Source organism: Marmota monax, unplaced genomic scaffold (genome assembly GCF_021218885.2).
Source record: "Marmota monax isolate L192 unplaced genomic scaffold, Marmota_monax_Labrador192_F-V1.1 WCK01_AAM20220418_F8-fsc00040, whole genome shotgun sequence".
Lineage (NCBI taxonomy): Eukaryota > Metazoa > Chordata > Mammalia > Rodentia > Sciuridae > Marmota > Marmota monax.
Window position 1 is genome coordinate 6,914,568 of NW_026692782.1, and position 23,436 is coordinate 6,938,003.

Here is a 23,436-nt window from a genome sequence, read left to right on the forward strand (position 1 = left end):
ATGGACTCTGATGACTGAATCACTGCTGATTCTCAACCCATGAAGATCAGTACTAATTTGCTAATTTTTGTGTACGAGGATTATACTTATAGCCAAAGTCCCCCATATTCACTTTCTCTCTCTCTCTCTCTCTCTCTCTCTCTCTCTCTCTCTCTCTCTCACACACACACACACACACACACGAGAGAGAGAGAGAGACAGAGAGAGAGAGAGAGAGAGAGAGAGACAGAGAAAGAATGAGAGAGAAATTTGCATGTATGTTAGTATGGCATTTTGCCTGAAATTATGAAAATTATAACCCTTAATTCACCTTGGGTTTGAAACCAGCCATTTTTATTCTTTCAGAAGCATGTGATTTACTAAGTGCCAACGTTAAAAGCTTGCTTTCATTTATCTCACATTTGGTGAGCCAGTATTCTTTATGAAAAGATTCACCCTTTTAAATTAGAGAAAAGAACCTGCCATTAGCTCTACCACAAAGCCAGGACATTTTTCTGTATGGAATCTCTGAAGTGTTGAATGACATTGGCTTCTATCTACAACAATCTCCTCTGCCATTCACAAGCAATTTTCATAGTAACTGTACTAGATTGGAAGTCAAAGAAAGACCCTGGATTCTTGAGTCACTTCTGCCCCTTACTAAATATATGAGTTTTGCCAAATAACTAAATTTTTAACATCTAAGTTGTATGACACACAGTGATCTCTCTTTTGGCCACATGGAAGGTACTTGTATGCAATGATGGGTGAGAAATTATTCGTTCTTGGAATCATTTGATTAGGATTGATAAATTGCTTCTCTGTGTGGATATCACTTCAGATATCAGAGGGACAGACCAGAAAAGGACAGAGTCTGTCTTCTGTCTGGCCTCACTGCTATGCTGGGAACTATTAAGTGCTACACAAGAGAAAGTATTAGGAACACATGAATTGATAACATTATTTATGTATATATTTATATAAACACTTAAATTGTTCCCTGGGGTAAAGAAACATGCCAAATTCTGTTGTATCTTTGGAAATATACATATACACAGGATATAACAGAATTAGCAAGTCCATATGTATTATGGCAAGATCGAATTGAATTTAAGAAAAAAAAGTAAAGGAAATTCCAAGAATAAATTTAAGCAGTTAGGAGGCCTAATGGTCAATCACAGAGTGTATTTATGAAACTCACTTCATTTTCTGAAGGACCCTTTACTTGTTATTTAGAATCCAAAATAAAAAAAAAAAACCATAAAATTAAAGCCCTTACTAGTAGAACCTAATAAAGATATTTCTGTGAGGCAGCTGTGGGAAAAAAAGAAAACGATATAAAAATGTACTATCTCTGTGATTTCTATCCAGAGATTTCTATCCAGAAAGGCTTCATCTTGGTTTCTCAGATTCTCACGGCAGGCATATGTAAATTCCAGTCCTGATTTGATTCTCTGATTTGATGATCTTTTCCCTTCTCTTTTTCCTCCTCTTCTGCCTCCTGCTTTTCCTCATTTTCCTCCCCACACCTCACAGAGTAAATTATTTTAAGCCAATTAGATAGTAAGCTGGGTAACAGTCTTGGCATTACTTGGAGTTATTTAAAAATGAGATGACTACCTTTTTTTGTTCTTGCATATGCATCGGTCTGAAAGGAAAAAAAAAATCCTAGCAAATATATTGGTACCTTGAAGTAATGCTGAAAGATACCAAACATTTGAGGCTGTTTTGCAATATGTGTGCTTGTGTCCAACACCAGTGACAATTATAATAGGCTAATGCTTTAGATTGGATAAGGGCAGGTTAAGATGATTGTCTCTCTTGGTCAACTGTTGGCCTTGTCCCAATGACTGTGCTTAGTCAGGGTTGCCTTTGTGACTCGAGAGGTTTGAGATGAGATGTTATGATGGACTTTCACATCATCTTAATACCTATTGGTATTAAAATATCTTTTGAAACTTGGTCTTGAGTTTATTTCCTTATTTCTTATCAATAGATAGATATTTAAAATTATTTTCTAACCTCTGTTTCAGAAATTTTTATTTTCTTTTTGAGGCAATTATCTTGATGAAGATGGGTAAATGATTTTAAGGACACTGCTAGTTTATTATGGCCCAAGTGCAAACAATTTTAAAAGGGCTGCATGAGTATATTACTCAGGCTTCTCCAGAGAAACCTAACTGGAGGATGTGTGTGTGTGTGTGTGTGTGTGTGTGTGTATGCCGGGGGTGGGGAGGGAGCTGTTTCAAAAAGGAGTTTGCTTATTCTCTAAAGCAATTGTGGAGGCTAGCAAACCCCAAATCTGCAGGGCAGGATAGTAGCATGTAAGAGATTTTGACAGGAGTCAGGGTGGCAATCTTGAGTCCAAAGGAAGTTGAGAAGCAGAATTCCCTCCTTTTCTGTGGACCTCAGTCCTTTCTCCTATGGTATTGCACTACTTGGATAAGGCCCACCCACACTAGGGAGGGTAATCTACTCAATCTCTTGATTTAATTATCTGTCTTAGCACAACATCTGGATTGATATTTGACCAAACTGAGAGAGGCTAGCCAAGCCAACACATACAACTAGGTGTCATAGTCAAATCTTTTAAAAAATAAATTTTACTATATGCTTTATTTATTGTCTTGGGGGGAAAGCAGAGATAGAGTGAATAGTATTGAGTAAACCAGAGTTCTACCATTAGAATTTCTAATGTGGATACATATGGGAAAAATCAGGGACATGACTGTGAGAACCTAGATCTAGATTTGTACCTTGAAGGCTTACACTTTCTTAGTTTTGATAAATAGGGAGAATTTTGTAATAACATAATAATTGCAATGATATTAATTTATAGCCATTATATCAAGTATTCCATATTTATTACTTCATTTTCACAAATCTAAAGCAGATTCTGATATTATCTCTAGTGGAAAGATGAGAAAATTGATGCTCAGATAGGTTGAGATTTGTGCAAGGTCAGAGGTAGGAAGAAATACAACTAGGATAATTATGGCAATTATAAACAATGTTTGCTTCCATCACATTCAAAACACATCCAAGATGGAAGACTGTACGGTGTCTTTCTTACATCCACTGTCTGGATGGATCTATATCCAACTTATTCAACTTTGTTTTTTTATAAAGTAAACTCACTTTTCTCCAAATTCTAAACCATTAACTAATGAGTAATGCTTTCCAAAAAGCATGACTCTTTTTTTCCTTCCTTAATAATTTGACAGAATTATTTTTTCAGGTCAATATTTTTCAAGAGGATGATCTAGGTATTGGGCATAAGTAGACAATATTTACTACTGTTAGACTATTTTACAAGACGTGTTTTAGAACAACATAATATTATTTTTAGCTTGGATTTTAACCATTTCCAAAAAGTTAAGCCCCATAAGCTTAATAAAAGCTGCTGATGTTTCCTCCCACCTTGGGGGAAGCCATCTCTATACCTTCAAGGAGGAGTTGAGTTGGCCCTGACTTTCTGTTTTCACCCCATTCGCTGTGCTCTCCAGTCTTTTCTGTTTTGTAAATAACAGAGAGTTGTATTTCTGATGTGTTGCACCATATCTGGTGCACAGCATTCAGTAAATAATTCTGGAAAGAAAGGAATGAGGTTAGGAAGAAAGAGAATGCTCTTCAGAAATATTTACATTTTAGCTCTGTATTTACTTCCTTCCGTTCAGCCCTTTTGTAACACACTTTTTCTGGTGAAATTGGTTGCCCGGGAGCCAAGGGGCTCTGTGCTAAGTTTCAGCGTTGACACTATTATTGTGCTTCTGTTTCAACTCTCTTCCTCATTGTTCTGCCTTGCTCACTATGGGTTTGTCATGAGTAAATCCCAAGAAGGCACATTTGAGTCTCAGGATGTGCTGAGCCATAGTGAAAAATGCTATCTTTGAGCTTTCTTATTTTAAGACAGAAGGAAATACACACCAATTTTTTTCTAATAGACACTTTGAGAAGGTTGGTTGACATTTCAGTGTCAGACAATTTCTCCAGAGTCATTGATTTTTAAAAAAACACTTTCTAGTGATGCTTCCTACCTATAGAATAATACTTGTGATAAACTCAGAAATATGCTTTAGGGATAATAAAGGATAGAAATTGCATCTGCCATTATTATTTTAGCATAACAATTTGTCTGATCTGCTGTTTTAAAAATAATATGTATGGATGAAATTCAGCCCAGATCATGGACTTCATTCACCTTTGGTTTGAAAGTATAATGACTGGAAGAACCAAATATAATAAGATACATTTGGGACCAAATAAAATTGGGAAGATAAGTTATAGCTAATTGTTAATTTTTATTGATTTTTCTTTTAAATTCTGTCATATTTACCATCAGTTTTTTTTTAATATAGACTTTAAATAGTATTTTTTTTAGGTTAAGAAATTAATTGATCTGGAATGTATTTTTAATTGCTCCAAGAAAACTAAATGGAGAAACTTAAACTCCAGACCTAAATATTTGGAAATAAGTAATTGATTTCTTATTTATTCATAGCTTTTATATTATAGGTTGTCCAGTTTTTATATCTTTAGATTTCAATTTTAAGACTTCTGTGAAATAACTATTCTAATAACATTTAAAAAATGTCTTCTATTGTAATCTATTCAACACAAAAAAGAATAGCACATTATAAACCTCTTAAAACTAACTTAAAATATCCATTTACATATTTTACCTTAATTTTTTTAAAGAGAGAGAGAGAGAGAGAGAGAGAGAGAGAGAATTTTTTGATATTTATTTTTCAGTTTTCGGTGGACACAACATCTTTATTTTATTTGTATGTGGTGCTGAGGATCTAACCCAGCGCCCCGCGCATGCCAGGTGAGCGCGTTACCGCTTAAGCCACATCCCCAGCCCCTTACCTTAATTTTTATCCTTTAGTTTTCTTAAGAAATTCTTGTATGGAAGTAAAGAAATTGTGTGTTCCTTTGTATTAACTGAGAAGAAAGTAAAATATGATAACTTAACATACAAGTTGCAACTAGCAAGGGTCTTTCTTTTTATGATATAATGTCATTTCTGGATATAAATTACAGAATTGAAGCAGGTAAATCGACTTTTAACTCAAAAATTGTGTTGCAGGCTTTATTTGGGGATTTATATTTATTTTCTCACTGCCTATTCTGTGCAAGAGGTGACACTAATGAAGAATAAATCTTCAGTAAATTTAATCAGCTTACAATATTCTGAGAAGCACAGTCAAGATCTTAAGTTTTACACTAATTCATTATGAGAGAAAATTCATTTAGGCTTCTGAAAATGTTACTTTCTAACATTTATCCTAATTCAACAAACACTTAAGAAATTACTAGAAAAGATATACTGCTTGCTGCCCATAAAGTTATTATAATGTCATAAATAAAACTGATTTGCTTTTAGATTTCAATTTTATTTTCTATAACTGATTTACTCATCTTCCCCAAAGCAGACACCAGGGAAAGGAGTGAACCATGTAGATGATGTCATTGTTCTTATTCTAAAAGACTAGAGAAACTGAGGAGTGATGGATAACTGTGGATAACAAGAAAGGAGTTTGAGTAGCTGGAAGTGATTCATATAAAGGTTCCACATTGGACTACAGTGGTTAGGGTTTGGCATCTTAATTCCACCCTGTGGAAATCTCATGCCTGTTGGAGTGGCTGTGGCCTCGAAACCAAGGAGCAGATCAGATGGACAGAGCCTGCTATAAATTCTACCTAATAGGATGGAATATTCTGTGGTCAAGAATCTCATTATTAATCTCATTATTAATAGAGCAATGGAAAAACTGGAGAAAAGTTTAGATTTGCTATACCACAGTTGTTTCCTCAGCCTTACATTTGCATAATGGTTGAGAAATCTTCTGAATAATGTTTAAAAGGCCTAAAGCATTTTCTTAGCCCTCATTTCCACCATGATGAGGTATTTGGATGACAAAAAGAGTCCATATATGGCAGAATTAGATAAAGAATTTTTTAAAAATCTATTATTCCTTCAAGTATACTGAAATTCTTGTTAGGCTTTAGACTGTAGATTTTCCTTCCTTCCTTGATAAGCTTTAGAAAAATAGCATACTCTTACTTTTTCTTTAAAATGGTATAATAGTATAATCTTGACAACTTAAATTTTTTATCTGTCATTTGACAAATAATCAATTCTAGAAATTTCCAGTTACTTAATTCACTTACTACTTATACAGTATAATCAGCATTGTGATAAATTATGGATACTGAGCGATGTACATTAAATGCAAGTGTATAGACATACACACAGATACATGCATATTTGTTATCTTATTCTATCATGTTATTAATGTTGCTTCATTAAACAGTCATTCTTTAAAGTCAACAGTAAATTAGAGTGATGGAAATGCTCAGGCTCATAAATAATCCCATGGTGATGAAATTTATAAGCTTTTTAGTAATCACATTGAAAATACACTATTGAAGTAGATGATAAAACAGTAAGTTTTTACAAAAAGGGTAAAAGTACTATGAAGTGCAATTATAAACATATGCCTTTATTTTTTCAAGGTAGTCCATTTATTCTTACCATTTAATTATGTGTAACACTTATTTAATGAAAGAGTAGACATTTAAAAGCATTTGATTACTATAATAGGATAAGCATTGTTCCAATTTGAGATCTCAATAACCAGCAATAATAGTTATGTAATTTTAAATTAATTTCACCAGATTCTCTTTGACACATTTATTATAGTATAAAGGAGCCATCATAATTTCTCATAGGCATCTGTGGCTTATGGACATGAATAGATTTCTCCTGCCAACCAGCACATCATGAAGCATCCTCTCAGTGTTCTGGATTGCATTTCCTCTCACCTCCACAGGGATCTGTTCCATCAGTTTTGAGATAATTCCCTCCTGCCATTTAGCTAACTTTTGCATGTCCTTCACAATGTATTTTATGTATAGTTTTCTCTAACCAGATTTCGATGACTCTGCCTTGCTCTGTTCCCAAAGCACCACTGGAATGCTTTTCCCACCATGATCATGAAGGTCATGAAGTCACTGGGCAAGTCTAATTGATTGTACTGTTTGAGGGAAGCAACTATAAATAAGCTAATGTTTATTAAATATTTTTTAAGTTCCTGGCATGGTCACAAATCCGTCTCATTTCATCTTCACATTTGTAGTAATTGCAGCAGATAATGTTATTTCTGCCCCAGGGTCAATAAATACTTATTGATAATTTTATTAATAACAACAATAATGTCCCAGTGAGCCCAAGAGCATATGGGCTAAAAGAATCCCCAACCCTTTACCACTCATTTATCACAAACTCTAGTTATTTTCACTAAAGGCAATTCAATTAAAGGCAGTTAATTCCTGTTAAACTTCATAAAAAGATATACCTTTGCAAAATGTGCTAATACCTTTTGTGGCCATCACGAAGTGGTTCAATTCATTACGCTTTTAGAATGGCAATTTCCATTTTTCTTCAAAATGTGTTTACCATTTTCATCAAAATGTGAAAATTAAAATTTTCATGCTCGAGCTGGCTCATATTCATAGGCCAAAAGTGCTATCCTTTCATTTTACTCTTTTTTTAGTTTTCCTGGACATCTGCCTTTATGTGAAGATAGCTGAGAATTTTGGCTTTCAAAATACACCTGAGTCCAATTAAGCAGACTGGAAATAGAGGGAGCAGTAGGAGTAAGAAAAACTGGCCAGAAAATGACATATGAGTTGCTGTTGTTAAATGAAGGGTAAATGCATATTTTGTGGAGGTGATAGACATTTAAATTCACCAAGTGGTTTTAAATCACTTGGCTATGTTCTTTGGCTGGAAATGATGTACAGGTTATTGAGGGAGTCATTCTCCCAAGCAAAGGTAGTGAGTGGGGAAGTTTGGGTCATTGAACCAACTTACCTATGGCTTAGTAGCACAGCACCAGGGCCTAGCAGTCCTGGATGGTATGGTTTTGGACTTTCTATTAAACATGTTCAATTTCTTTGTTTCTATAACCATTTCATGTTACATAGCTTAACAAACATAGCTTCTAATTTTCTCTTTGGGGTCTATAAATTGTCATTATCCCAACAGAACCCATTATAAAATGAAGGACAAGTTTAGAGACTAGTTATTTTCTTGGTAATATATGGACTGTCTTTTTAAAAACACTCAGCATTTTGATATAAGATTTTTTTTGGATAACTTGATTATATAAGTGAGGAAATAATGAAACGCATTTAACTAGCTTCACACTTCATTTGGACTGTGATGGGATTTTATTAGACTGAACAAGCTCACCCAATGTGCCTATATATTTATCATATTGTGCATGAAATAAGGGTGCCAGAGGAAAAAGCATGAAGAGAGACAAAAGAAGTACTTCAAAGGCAAGAATCCTTATTAGGCTGATGGAATTCTATCCCCAGGTTGATTTTTGATAGGCATACAATTCTTTGAATTTCTTATCCCAAATTCCAGTGAGAGTGTGTCTTGCTAAAAGCTGAGTCTATCAGTCTCTGTCTCTTGCATGAATTAATTTAGAAAAAGTTCTTTGAAAATGAGTTGCTGCATTATTTGCAGAGGATACTCAGCCTCTCTACTTCCATGTGAGATTCAGGCAAACATGGAAAGGAACTGGAAGGGTATTTCACCCCTCTACAGTTTGACTAAATTTCTGTGATGACTCTAGTAATGTACTGGCTACTCAGCATAATAGGAGTAAGAGAGGCAGGAGGAAGAAGGGATTTGAGAGGCAGAACTGATAATCCCCAAAGATGAAATAAGAAGTAGAATTTATGGTTACCAGGAAAATCAGACCTTAGTTCCACCTCATACCCCCTTTATGCTCACAGTATGTTGATCTAAAGCACTGGGTCTTTCAGCTCATACATATCTTGTACTTCTGTTCTACAAAAGACCCTTTATTACATAACCTATATTTACCAGGCATCACCTATCTATTGGAGTGAAAATAAAAAGTATACATATCTCTTAGCTCGAACTTTCATAACAAAATACCATAGACTGGATGACTTAGACAACAGAAATTTATTTTCTCAAATTCTGGAGCCAGGAATTCTAAGATGGATGTGCCAGCATGGTCTAGTTCTGGTGAGGGCTCTTACTAGCCTGAAGAAGGCCATCTTCTTAGTATATCCTCATATTACACATGCCTGCAAATGTGCACACATGAGTGCGCACGTGCACACACACATGCACACACACACATAATGCTCTCATGCCTCTTCTTATAAAGATGCTCTTCCTATCAGATGAGGGCCCCAACACTGTGACCACATTTAACTTTACCTCCACAGAGACTGTACCTCCAAATATAATAAAATTGGGGGGGGGTGGAGCTTCAAATATGTAATTTAGAAGGTATACAAATCTTGACTTGACAGCAATAGGTATGTAAAAGTAATTATCTCTGACTTAAAGACTTTATCAGAAAAATTGCCAGAACCACAGCTCAAATTCTCTTTCTTATTCACAGGATCCTTCAGCCATCTAATAGGGGATCTTTTACATTTACAGGTTACCTGATCCCTTTTGGGATTATTTCCTGCCTTCTCTGTGTTGGATTGGCATTGATGGATCTAGTTCTGACCATAGCCCATTAGAAGTTTTCCTCTAATGGTTGAATGCATCAGGGAGAGAAGAAAATTGACTTACTACACTGATATTTTCTTATTAAATAAAAGAAATATTTTATTTTAAGAATAATATTACCCACCAACACATATAGTTTTTCATGTAATGTTTACAAAACCACTATGATAGAGTTATCTGTAAATTAGAGTGGATCATTCCATTAGAAACTGCATGAATCAAACCATGGCCATGTGCATTCAAAGTCTAGATTATCCTCACAATCCGCATAGGTTTTCTATCATAAAATTAACGAGTCATCAAAATACTACTTGCTTGCACACACTGGAAAAAACTATTTGCATATATGTTTAACATATACAACTCACCCATTTCAGTCAACAAATCATTAATATCAGGCAACTGTTTGTGTACATAACTCTTTGTATTATTTTTGAATATGACTAAATGTATCCAGGGTTCTCTTTAGCTGTGGCATCTGGATGTTTGTTTATTCATAATGCTTTTGTACATTTGAAATGTTTATAAACTTTATTATTATCTTTTAATATATGTAGGGTCTATAGTTGTGTTCCTGTTGTCATTCTTGATGTTGGTAATATTTGCCTTTTCTCTATTTTTTTAATAAATCCAGGTAAAAATTTATATTACTGATATATTAAAAGTGCCATCTTTTGGCTCATGAAATTTCTTGAGTTTTAAAACCCATTGTATACTTCATTGATTTTTCCTATAATATTTACTATTTCCATAATTACATTATTATTATAGACATAATTTTCTCTTTTGATTTTCTCATTTCTTAAGAAGAAGCTAAAATTTTTGATTTGCAATGTCTTTTTTCCACTTCTATTATCTATTCCTAATTACCAAATATAGGTAATTAAAGCTATCAACCTTCTTCCAATAACTGATTTAGCAGGATTCTCCCAAATTTTATAATATTTTGTGTTCATTTTCTTCCAATTGACTATTATAATTTTACCTTTTGATGTCTTCTTCAACCCATGGGTTATCTAGAAATATGTTAGTTTCCAAATGCATATTATTTATAGATAGCTTTGTGCTATTTATTTTTTACTTATCTTCATTGTAGTTAGAGAACATATTTTGTATTATGGTTAATCTTTTATTTTGAGATATTTTTGGACCCGGAATATGTCTATCTTGGTAAACCCTTGCATGTTCTTTTAAAAAAACATGTATAGGTTTTCTTATTAGTTAGCCGAATATCTTATAAACATCAGTTAACTCAAGTGGGTTGGTAGTTTTCAGCATTTCACTAATTTTCTAATTTTTTTCCTGGCTTTTATTCCAAGAGGATATTGAAATCTTCAATGGAAATTCTTGATTTGTTCATTTATCCTTATAGTTACATGTTTTGCTTTATGTATTTTGAAACTTTCAATTGTTCTTTTATGTTTTTATTTTCTCTCTTTCCTTGACTTTTTCTGGGTTAGTTGATTTTTTTTCTTATTCCAGTGTTTTTTTCAACTAGTTGAAAAGTTCTAACCCTAGGACTAGTTTTTTAGCATTTGTGAGCTCAACCATCAATCAGGATCTTTAGGATATCAATATTCTTTCCAAATATGGCAAGGAAACTTCAATCAATCAGTTTAATTCCTTTGAGCCTCACCTTTATGCTATTTTAGTATTTTATTTTAGTTGGATATTGGTTTTTAATTCCCTTCAATATTATCGTAATTTTCTAAAGTCTTATTTCCAAATATCTATTTCTCTATACATATCCATCTGTCTATTCATCTATATCAGTTTGCTTGCATTTCTGCTTTTATCTCTGATCTTCTGTGTGGGGTTATTTTATTTTTTGCACAAAGTGAATTCTTCACAATTTCAATTAATCTGTTGACAGCAAGAATATTCCTTTTTTCCCAGAATTTTTCTTAAGTTAGCCTCTTTTAGAGATGATATTTTCACTGAATGTAGAAGTCTAGGTTAACTTTTATTTTATTGCAGTTCATAGCAGGTAGTGTTTCACTGTTTTTGGCTTCCACTGTTGCTCTCGAGAAGTTAGCTGTCAGTAAAACCTTTGCTTTTTTAAAGATGATATTTTTCCTGTGTAGCTGCATTTAAATTATCTATTTTCCCTTTTATGTTCTTCTTTTTCCTCATAGTTTTACTAAATATTATTTTCTTATCATTTAGCTTGCTTTGAATTTCCTAGGCTCTCGTTCCAGGTAATTGATTCTTTAATTTATTTTGGAAAATTCTCAGCCATTGTTTCTTTTAATTTGACATTTGTTTCACTGTCTTTCCCTCTTTCTTTTGGAATATGCATTATATATTTTCTGGATCTCTTATTTTGGCCCCTCTTCATCAATTCTTCCAAGAAAAGGCTGATGTGTATGAACATTGTCAATGACCTTCCTAGCCCTTCGGTCTATAGATATGTTCAAATAATGTGAAGCACACAGTAGATCAGAAGGATGGAGGAGAGCAAAGTGGGCACTTCCTGACCTTGGTCCCTGGTGGCCAGGGGATACAGATCCTGTCAGGGGGTCCTCCCCCTTTCAAGTTGTGCTCCCTCAGTTTCCCCCTCACTCCCCTCCCCATCCTTTCTAGGCTCATGGGGTGGTGCTGCCACAGTCACTAACCTTGGGATCATAAACGGATCATGTTGTTTCCTTACACTTTTGACTCCGAACTCAGATCGTCTGGCTACTCTGTTTCCTAATCATACTGACTCAGACCCGTGGCTGTGAAACTTCATCATGTTCTCTAGGACACCTAGTCTACATTTTATATTTGGGTTCTCCATTTCTATCTGCCTTATATTCTATGCAGTTTATTCCAACTCAAAACTTCTTTTTATAGTTGTTCTAATGATGAATTTTGCATTTTTAAATTCTATTTGGCTCTTTGTCAAATCTGTTTGATAATTTATGATAATCAATGGTTTTCTTTCATATTTTACCTTCTTATTTTATGTCTATAAACCTAAAACACATGTTTCTTTTACATGCTTCCTGATAATTTCTATATCTGAAATCTTTATGGGTCTGATTCTGCTGACAGTTGTTTTTATTGGTTCTTGTTGATCCTTTGTTTCTTTTTGGTGTTCTGAGTTTTTTTTTTTTTTAACATGAGATTATATTCTTTGGAGTTTCATTTATGGCTATTTTTTGAGTTCTGGGATGAATATTCGTCCCTCCAATGGATTGGTTTCCCTCTTCCAGGTCCTTCAGTGAGCCATGTATCAAGGATCACTATAAATAAAAGGTGATTGGAATTTGGACCACATGAGGGATGGCTCACGATTGTGACTCTTTTTTAGCAGCAAGGTAGGTGTATCTAATTCAGTTTTAAACTATGTTTATAGCCAGTAGGTGGCCTAGATATGTAGACTGGATTTCTTCTTTTAGAGACTATACTTGGAAGAGGCTTCAAGCTTTGTCTCTTTTAAGCTGCACAAAGCTATGAAGACATAAACTCAAGTTTGTGAAGTCTAACAATTACCCTGAAGAGGAAACTTATCAGCAGTGACTCACTCTTGATCTCCAATTTCACTTAGGTTTTGGCCTGAGCATTGCTTTTGTTTTAACATTACATGGAAAAATGAAAGAATATACTTCCCCTAATTTTATCCAACATTGGTGATTGGTTTCAGTTGGATGATCACTTAGTGTTGCTCCTAAGACAAAGTGTTAGAATCAAACCATCATTTTATTCTGATGTTTTTGTTTTTGTGTTAATTTTATTTTTATTGAATCTGGGTGTTTCATGTCATTTAATTGTGTGGTCTGTTTTCTGTTATCTTATTTCTTGCTTTCTGATCTTTAAAATTCTTTACTTGGGTTAGACTTTAAAAGTTTCATGGAGAAGTTGTGCCTTAAGCTGAATTATGATGAAAGGGAGCTGTCAGTTGGAGGTTTGTAATGAGAGAAAGAGAGAATACTGTCAGTGGTTGAATTTATATACTCATTTTGAATCAGGCTCTTTTACTTTAAAAGTAGTCTATAAAAATTATACCCAGAGTTTTTTTTTTTTTTTTTTTTTTTAGTATAGTCACTTTTCTGATAATGGATATTTGGTTTTTGTAAATATAATATATTTCCTAATTTTAATAGTCATATTGGAAATCTAAAGTTGGATTATAATAGTAAAATTTTGATACATATTTCTAATAAAATATGGAATTGAAAATAAAGTGTTTAAAATCCATTTGTAGTTTGGGTGGCTAATAAAATTCAAACTTTGTACTGTTACTAATAATAAAAATATTGATGGAGGCTTTCTTTAGTATAATATTAAGATGCTAAGGCTAGGTCCTGGCTCAATAAGAAGGGTGTCTTGAATGATAAGTAGTCTCAAGACACTTTACAGGCTGAGCATCACATATCTTTCCACAGTGATTAAGTTCCATGTGCTCATGTAAAGTTGAAGAATCGGGTCCAGAGAAGAAACATAATTAACTAATATTGAGAACTGCTGCAATGATCTACAACATGGGGAACCCTCCTGATTATCCTAAGTGAGGAAAGTCTGTTTGAACCACTTTCCTAATCAGTTATGATATTTCTAAATAAATGTTGTTCAGAGTGAAGTACACTAACAAAATTCTGAACTTACTCGGCTTTCAATTCTTCTTCATTTTTGTCTTTCACACACATTGTTTATAGAAAGAGAGACTTTTTTTTTTATTCATTTCAAAATACAAGTAAAAATAACAATTTTTTTAAGAAAGACTTTTTTGGAGGACAAAACTTTCTATGAAAGTTCATGCAATTGTTTAACAAAGATAGAATACATATGTATAATATTGTATTTCATTTCTAATCTCCAAAAATTTTAAGTTAATAGTTCTTAGCATTGATTTCATATGCAGTATTTAAAACTTGCATGAGCCTTATCAGTTTAACTGCTTGATTATCTCCATTTTGTATTAGAGCAAATGGACTTGAATAGATTGAGTAATTTGGTCACAGTCACAAGTCAGTGATGATATGGGTTCTAAGTTTATCTGATTGCAAAGCCTTTGTTCTTAGCTTTAGTTATATCTTAGAGTCTCAAACACACTAAAACTTGGCATGAAGAACTATAAAATATTTCTAAACATCTCCATGTAACAATTTTTAATGCTATGATTATTACTGAGATGAAGGTTTAAGGAGAGCATAAGTTTATGTAGCAGAAATGTTCATGCAGAAGCTATCATTTAAACTGGGCATTGAAGGAAAGGAAGTAGTAGGGGGATGGGGACTGACAAGCACATTTCCAGGAGGAGGATGGTTGGGACCAAAGGTAGGAACAGGAGCAGCAAAAATGGAAACGATTAGGAAGGTTTGACTGGGAGAGGCTGCATAGAAAGCAGTTGGAAGAGATCATTGGAATGAGAGTCTTCCTTCACTTTTGGCATTCTACATATTTGGTTCAAATTTTCTTTATAATCTTCAAATATCAACTATATGTATTATTGCTTTAAAAATGAATGTGTCCTCATCAAAACTGTACTTGTAGTTTTTGAGCACCAAGGACAAAACTGATTAGGTATTAAAATAGAGTAGGAACAGATTCTTTTTTAGCCAATTAAAACATTGACTAATTTCTAAGCATGCTACTGATTAAACATGTTTAAAATTTAAGTACTAGTCATTTCTATAGGGTTGCGAATATAGCACCAAGTGCATACAGATACTTTCCCTGTAAGCTGTTGATGAATTTAGCCAAGTGAATATAGAAGCATTTGCTAAGAATAGAAATGACTGAAACTTGCTTCTGAGGAATCATCAGAAAGAGTATTGGAAAACCATGGCTGGAACTACCATTGAAGTGCTTCATTTGTTTTTCCCCATGTATGATCTGAAGTGAGCTGTTACTCACCTGTTCCCACGGAAAAAGTACAAGATATACAGAAGTTCTGAGTCTCAGTGCCTCAGAATGTGATCTTATTTTGAAATTGGGTCTTTGCAGATGTAATTAGTTAAGATAAAGTCATACTGGAGTAGGTGGGCTCCTAATTCAGCATGGCATGGCCCTTCAAAGAAGATGGCCATGGGAAGGTATGGGCACACAGGGAGAACTCCAGGCCAGGATGACAGGGGACACTGGAGTCACACTGCTGTAAGCCAAGCAATGCCGAAGGTTGCTGATGAACTAGAAGCTCCAAGGAGGCAGGAAAGATGCCCTTACAGGGCTCAAAGGGAGTATAGCCCTGTCTATGCCTTGATTTCAGCCTTCTAGAATTGTGAAACATGTTTCTATTAATCTACCAGTGCGTGGTATTTTGTTATTGTTGATCTAAGAAACTAATACATTATGCAATGGATAATTATTGCAGAAGTATGGAGCATTTTCAACACAGAGCAATTTGCATTATTCTCAAAAACTATGAAGCCTCTTTTAGTGTTTTAAGAAAATAATATTTCATTTAATCCCAAATAATATTTTGTTTAATCCTGAATAGTGTAATGATACATATATTAATATAATTATGTTAACATCAATTTAAAGAACTATTATTGTCAATATATTATGGATTTGTTAAAAACAAACACAAATTAAAATTTACTATAATATGTAGATATATACCATGATATCATTTTAGTATTGTACATTATGTTCTCGTTTCCTATACTGTGGAAGCATGAATAAACTTACAGGTGTATATACATCAGGGAACTAAGAAGCAACTTGTAAGAATGAAGGAAAAAAGTAGAAGGAAAAAACTTCTAAACTGTAGTTCAAAATAATTGATTTCTAGTCTCAAAGTCATTATTTAGGTGCAAAACTTCCTTGAGCCATTTAATCTCTGAACAAACCTGTTATTTTCTCTATAAAAGTGGCATAATGCTGAGGTGTCTGAAGACCAAATGAGAGGGCACGTCTCTTCAGTTGACAGTTTTCTTAGTGTTTTGTAGGTACTTGGGATGGTCCTGTCAGCACACACATGAACGTGTCTGGAGGAATCCTGAGTTAAAAAGGGGTCTGGTGACATTCTTCACTGCCTATGAAATGATAAGTATTTGGTTTTCTCTTCCCTATATCTCTACTGATACTATTCCTCCACCATTTTCCTACAGAATCCAGATTTAATTTTGTTTAATTAATTCAACAGTAGACTTTAGGACTATGTAACAGATATATTTACTTCAATGGACAGTGAAGATCAAAACAAAATATGATATTGTCCTCAACTGCCTTCAAAAATGTAAAGGAAAGTTTGTTGTGAGTAAGAGGCATTTGGAGCACTCATGTAAATGTATCCCTGAGGGATCTAGAAATCGAGCTCAGTGGGATTGTAGTAGGACCCAGAATTTTCATTTCTACAAGGCCCATGATAATTCTGGAGCAAATAGACTGAGCTACCTTGGAAAAAAATCTGAGTTAGTGATCAAAAGCTAATTGAAACAGTCCATTAAGTCTTCTGATAGTTTTTAATTACCAAAATAGATGCTTCCAAAAATTATGATTTATTACTACTGTATGTTACTTTGAATCACAACTGAAGGATAAAAATCTTTTCAAGGGTAAGATGAAAAGGAAAATAGACAGTAAGATTTGTTTTACACGAAAACTCTTTCAATAGAAATTCCTACATGCAAAAGAGTGCACAGAACTAAGGCTAGAGAATATATATTTTGCTACATGAAATTTTTTCTTTGAAATTAAAAAAAGTAGATGACATTTTTAGGTCTTTAGTAAGATCCGTGAAATTTTAATGAATTGATGGTGTTCTTGAAATGTGGAGTAATGTTAATTATGTAAAATTAGGAAAATTAATTTCTTTTGGTTTTAGACAAAGTTTATCTTGATTATTTATAATAAACAGTATAAATTTTCAGCCAGGGGTGGTGCTGCATGCCTGTTATCCTAGTGGCTTGGGAGGCTGAGGCAGGAGATGGCAAGTTCAAAGCCAGTCTCAGCAATTTAGTGAGGCCCTAATCAACTTAGTAAGACCATGTCTCAAAAAAAAAAAAAAAAAGAAAGACTGGAGATGTGGCTCAGTGGTTAAGTGCCCCTGGGTTCAACCCTGGTACTAAAAAGAAAGAAAAATATTTCTAATAGGTATAGAAAAACATTCTGTGGTAGGAAAAGTCCCAGGTGTGGAATTGGGGGCCCTAAAATTAATCACACTGGGTCACTAACTTCTTGAGTGAGATTATCAAGACTTTAAATATTATATGCAACTTACTTACCTCATTTAGAAAATGAGGAATAGAGGCTAAGTAATTTTTAGGCTGTATTTCTAAAAAGATGTAATTTTACTTTCTGTAACTTTTTATTGAAGGCATCCATTAGAAAATCTTACAGAATGACTAAATTTTTAAACTTTTCTTTAAAAATGGCCTAATGGTAAACAAGATATTTTTCACATTTTAATAGCTATTTTTAAAGACTGTGATTGCTAATATTTATTCCATAAAACATGCAAAAGTGCATGTAAAGTATTATACTGTTTTTTGAAGAGTATTCATTTGTAAAAATTTCACAAATATATCAATGTGTGAAATGTACTCAGCTCACATTTAGGTTAGCTCTTGAGTGGCACAAAATACAATATAGAACAGATAAATATAGTAATCTCACTTCTCTGACTTTTTGTAGTGTACAGAGCTATTTCTAAAAGCATAATCTCATTAACAGTAAGCACAGAACTTCAAAGAACAGTCATAGATATCTTAATGTATCGAGATATATATATATATATATATATATATATATATATATATATAGAGAGAGAGAGAGAGAGAGAGAGAGAGAGGGTCAACGTGGTTTTATCTGATTTTTGTAATAATGTATTTAATTTAAAAGCCTAGATTTAGATTTTTTTTTCCAATTCCAATCCTATTTTAAATGCACAAGAAGTGATGGCTATTTAATCTGTGACAAATTTTTAAAATTTTTTGGTTATTTGTATGGTGTATTTTCTTAATGTCAGCAGGGTTTGTGTATGGAGAGATCTTTTGCCTAAAATTTCCAATTATTCATAAATGTTAATCTGTAAAATGTCAAGTCATTTTCCATCAAATTTGGCAGAATTTTTTCTTCCCATGAGGATGGGCTTTCTTTATTTAATGATTACTTTATCTGCATACAAGTTATAGAGTATAAAAACAATAATTTGCTGTTTTCAACATTTAAAAACTTCTAATTTATCTTGTGTTTATATACTTTGATTTCCTTCCAATGGTTCTTTATTTTTCTCGCAGAATGTTACTTGAGGTAGAGTGATTCTTTCCATAAGCTACTTTAGAAGGTTTTATTTTTGTTAAAAAGGATAGATATGGTTATCAAGCAGATGAGAAGAAAATGGGTATATTTCAAATTAACAGATTTTGTAAGTCTTAAAGATAGTTTGAACTACTGATTTCATGTTTGAATCTTAGTACATATTTTTGTTTTTCTAGGTGGGTATATGTATGTGTTAAAATATTTAATCATTATTTTTTCCTAAAGTGACAGTTTATGTACATATGCTCTAATTACCTAGAACAATGGGGGAGAAAAATATTAGGAAAATCAATCAGAAAATAAAATATTTTTTAAAAATTTAGAAATAATAAAAAAATTAGAAATAACTTGATATAATTTTGGCTAACATAATCTCTTTTTCCCTCATTTTAAAATTAGTGCATTATAGTTGTGCATGATGGTGGGATTTGTTGTCACATATTCACACAGGCACACAATACAATAATATAATTTGGCCAGTATCATTCCCCAGTATTTGGCTCTCCCTCCTCTCCTCTCTTCCCGTGGGTCCTTTCCTCTCCTCTTCTGATCTCCCTTCAATTTTCACAAAATCCCTGCCCTCACAACTTTCTTTTCCTTTTTACTCTCTAGTGTCCACATACAAGAAAACTTTTAAGTCATGTTGGTTTCTATTGTTTAATTTTTCTTATACCGGATATCATCATGCAAAATCGCAATTCTTTTTGTCTGCACATATATAGGTATATGTTTATTTTTTGTCGCATGTCTTTCCTCTCTTCCCTTGAGACTATAGAACTTCTATAAGTTCAATAATGTAATTTTTTCATGGTTATTGCAACCCACAACTCAGAACAATGCTTACAAAAGTATAGGCATGAAACACATAGAAAGAAATAATGAATGGATGTAGTTAGGAAGACATTGTCTGTCCTTAGACTTCTAACTAAAGAATTCTCCTTGTGATTGTTAAGGGCAAGAACCAATAAAACCTGAAGGTTTAGAAAAGGTAAAAGTTTGATGCGGCCAGTGGATATTGTCAAGTATAACCTGAGGTAAGTTAGGAATATTCCCAGTCTCATTTTATTTTTTTTACTAAGAGTGTCAAAGAAAATTACATTTAAAAAGAAAATATTTGGGCCAACACTTGGGGTCTTCTTTGTGTGTAGCAGTTCCCAGGGGAATAGGAGAGGCCTGAGCTGGCTGCTTGGTTGTGCCCTTGGAGAAGCTGATGCAGCTGTGTTTTCAGAGTGAAATCCAGTGAGCATAGCAAACCTCAGAAATTGAACAAAGCAAGTTTCAATTCTCAATTGTGCACAGGCCTTCTGTTTAGATATGAGGTGTCCCCCACGGGTTCGTGTGTGAGACAATGCAAGAAAACTTAGAGGTAAAGTGATTGTCCTTTAAGAGCCTTAACAGTCAGTACATTAATCCTTCAGTAGGGATTAACTGGGTGATAACTGTAAGAATGTAGGGTATAGCTGGAGGAGTTGCGTCATTGTGTGCGCTGAGTTTAGTCTCTCTCTGCTTCCTGGTTTCATGTCCTGAGCTGCTTTCCTCCTTCACACTCTCCCTCCATGATGTCTTGCCTCACCTTGGGCCCAGAGCAATGGAGTTGGTCATGTATAGAATGAGTCCTCTGAAACCATGAGTGCCAAATAAACTTTTCTTCCTCTAAAATTGTTCTTGTCAGGTCTTTGGTCATAGTGGTGTAAAGCTGACTAACACAGCTTCTGAGCACAATTTCTTTCAGTGTGCAATATGTGCCATATAGCAAATATTACTCTAGACAATTTCCTCACATGGAAAAATACCTCTGTTTTCCATCTACAAAGAGTTATAGATAGGAATGAAGTTTTGCCTAATAACAAAGGATACAATCTCTGATAACATCCAATTGATGGTATGGGTGGTAGATTTTCTACAGTATTTTTATGAGTATTTTTATGTTTATGAGCAAATTGACTTATAATTTAGTCAGCTTTTTTGTTACCATGACCAAAGACCTCACAAGAAAAATTTTAGAGGAGGAAAAGTTTATTTGGGGGTTCACAGTTTTAGAAGTCACAATCCATAGACAGTTGGCTTTTTCCTCAGGGCTCAAGGTATAGCAGAGCATCATGGTGGAAGGATGTGATGGAGGAAAGTGGCTCAAGACATGAAGATCAGGAAGCAGAGGGAGAGAGCTATCCTCACCAGGACAAAGTATAAAATCCCCAAAGGCACATCCCCAGGGACCCACCTTCTCCAGCCACACCCTACCTGCCTACAGTTACCAGTCAGTTAATCCCTATCAGAGGATTAATTCACTGATTGTGTTAAGGCTCTCACAACCCAATCATTTCACTTTCTAAAGCTTCTTGCATTATCTCACACATGAGCTTGCTTTATCTCACACATATCTAAACCATAACAATTCACAAACAGTCTTTGAAAATCCAAATGGAGAAGTTTCTGTAATATTTTTCACGTTACAATTGCCTTAGTTCTCCTAATATCATTGTCTTAGTTTGTGGCTGTAACAAATTATTACAAAGATATTGGTTTTTTAAGAAATTTGTATTTATTTTCTTACACTCTGAAGGTCAGATGTTCAGAGTGAGTCTCACTGGGCTAAGATCAAATGTCAGCATCATATTCCTCCTGGGAATTTGTTTCCCAGCTTCTACAGGCCACTTCCATCCCTAGGAACATCACCCTCTTCCATCTTTGAAGCAGCAATGGTGCTCAAATCTTTCTCACAGCACATCACTCTGACACTGAAACTTTTGCCCTCTCATTTCCATTCAAGGACCCTGGTGATTACACTGGGCCCACCCAGATGATGCAGGATAAGCTCTGATGACTAACACCCATAATTCTATCTGTTCCTTTAATTCTCTTTTTCTGTGTGATGTAACCTGTTTCTACACTCGAGGAATTAAGAAGTGAATGTCTTTGGGAGATAATTTTTTGCCTAGCAGATTATATATTTTCTTTATGAAGATTTGGGCTTCTTGAAAATGGACCAATAGAAAAGACCAATTCTCTTTTCATGTCTTGTTTCAATGTCCTACCTCTAGGTTAGGGAAGAATCTACACAGCTGTTACTTCTGGTGGGCATACTCCTCGGAGAGAAACCACATCAGAGTGTTCAGGAGCAAACAATCTCCAGGAGCACCATGCTCAAGAAAAGGAGAGGAGAGTGAGGTCTTTTCTGGTTAGTCTTTCTCCTCTGCTCAAGGAAAGCAATGGCATTCTTTATTATACGTAACTCCATATTTGCAGATGCATACATTTCAAGTGGGCTTTACATGCAGTGTCTTTTGATACATTTCCTGTGGTTAGTGGAAATATAAAGCCTGGGGAAAACTTTAAAGCAATACTTTACATTTACAAAGCACACAAAACTTGAGGTACTTCAAAGTTTTTAGAAAATAAAAGTTAATAATAAATCTCTTGAAATTCATTAGTATTTGTCCAGGTGAAATTTAATAATGAAATTTTTATGTTTGACCTCTGTGACAGATTCTAAATAAGAATTAATCTCTGTAATTAACTTATAATGGAATTTCACTTTCTAATCGTGTGCAAATAAAACCAACATTTTCTTACTTTTTTACTGTTTTTGGCAGTAACTGTTCCATCACATTGTTTTACTAGGCAATAATGCAGTGTCTAAATAGAAAAACTCAGGGCACAAATAATTTATCTTATTGAATAACAAAGAGATTTCCATGAATAAATCAGGAAATCGAATTACTCTTCATAGGGGCCAGGACCAAGTGAAACACTTACAACTGCAATAAAAGACATGATTAATGATGTTTGAACATCACAGAGTGAATATTTGACATAAATTTATTAAATATCCAGAAATACATCAGGTAGTCCAACACCTTGAACAAGTGATTTGAATTTCTTTACATTACTCGTCCAACATTCACCACACTTAGAAATCTGATTTATCTGACGTAAATTATGCCCAAAACTATGTGAATTTGTGGTATTCCTGATCAAAAGCATGCATTTTTTACTACTAACCCAAATCTAAAAATGGCTGTTTTTACTGAAGAAGTCCTTGAAGCTGTTGCTAAGGAACCAGTTTTAGAAAACAGGGACAAAGTATAATGGGAATCTATTGGTTAAAAAGGAGAAAAACTCTGAAAAGCAGCCATTTCTCAGAAAAGATGATATGTAGTGATAAGCTTTTCCAGAGCTAGTACATTCTCTGGTCATTGTGCCATAAAAATATCTTATTTTCCTTTCTGAATCATATATTCTGTTCTGATATTTCCTGAAATGTTATCTGTTGGATTTAATAAAAGCTCACTTTTCAAATGCAAAGATCATAGAGAGGGTCTAGATAGAGTTCATAGTCCATACTAAGCACATCCTATGCATAATTCTTGCCTACAGGAAATGAAATACAAGAAGGGGGGGGGAGAGAAATGAATTACATTATTGTCTTTGCCCATGTTAATTTCAGTAGATGGTCTGAAGGTAGAAAAAGCAGCATTTACTAGAATCTTCTAAAATTATGAATAAGAATTAATTCATTCTTTTACAAAAGAATTATTGCAATGGCATCACAGTGGGCAGTGAGTCATAGTTTTCTAAAGGGCTTGAAACATGCTTACTAAAAGTCAACTTGGTAAATGACATTTTTTTTATAATGACAAATTTTATTTCTATTTGAGTATCTTCATGATATAGGAACTCCAGCTTTAGTT

The 23,436-nt window shown here is 33.9% G+C and overlaps 1 protein-coding gene across 14 annotated transcripts in view; it reads left to right on the forward strand.

Annotated features, from left to right (window-relative positions):
* Window positions 1-23,436, forward strand: part of Marchf1 (membrane associated ring-CH-type finger 1) — a 756,948-nt gene that overhangs the window by 189,890 nt on the left and 543,622 nt on the right. For 2 of the 14 annotated variants that reach the window (XM_058580389.1, XM_058580386.1), the window contains exon 1: window positions 12,738-12,855. The exons of the other annotated variants lie outside the window; for them this stretch is intronic. The gene's annotated coding sequence lies outside the window, so the exon portion shown is untranslated. Of the gene's footprint in view, window positions 1-12,737; window positions 12,856-23,436 lie in introns of those variants that run through there. 14 annotated transcript variants of the gene reach the window in all.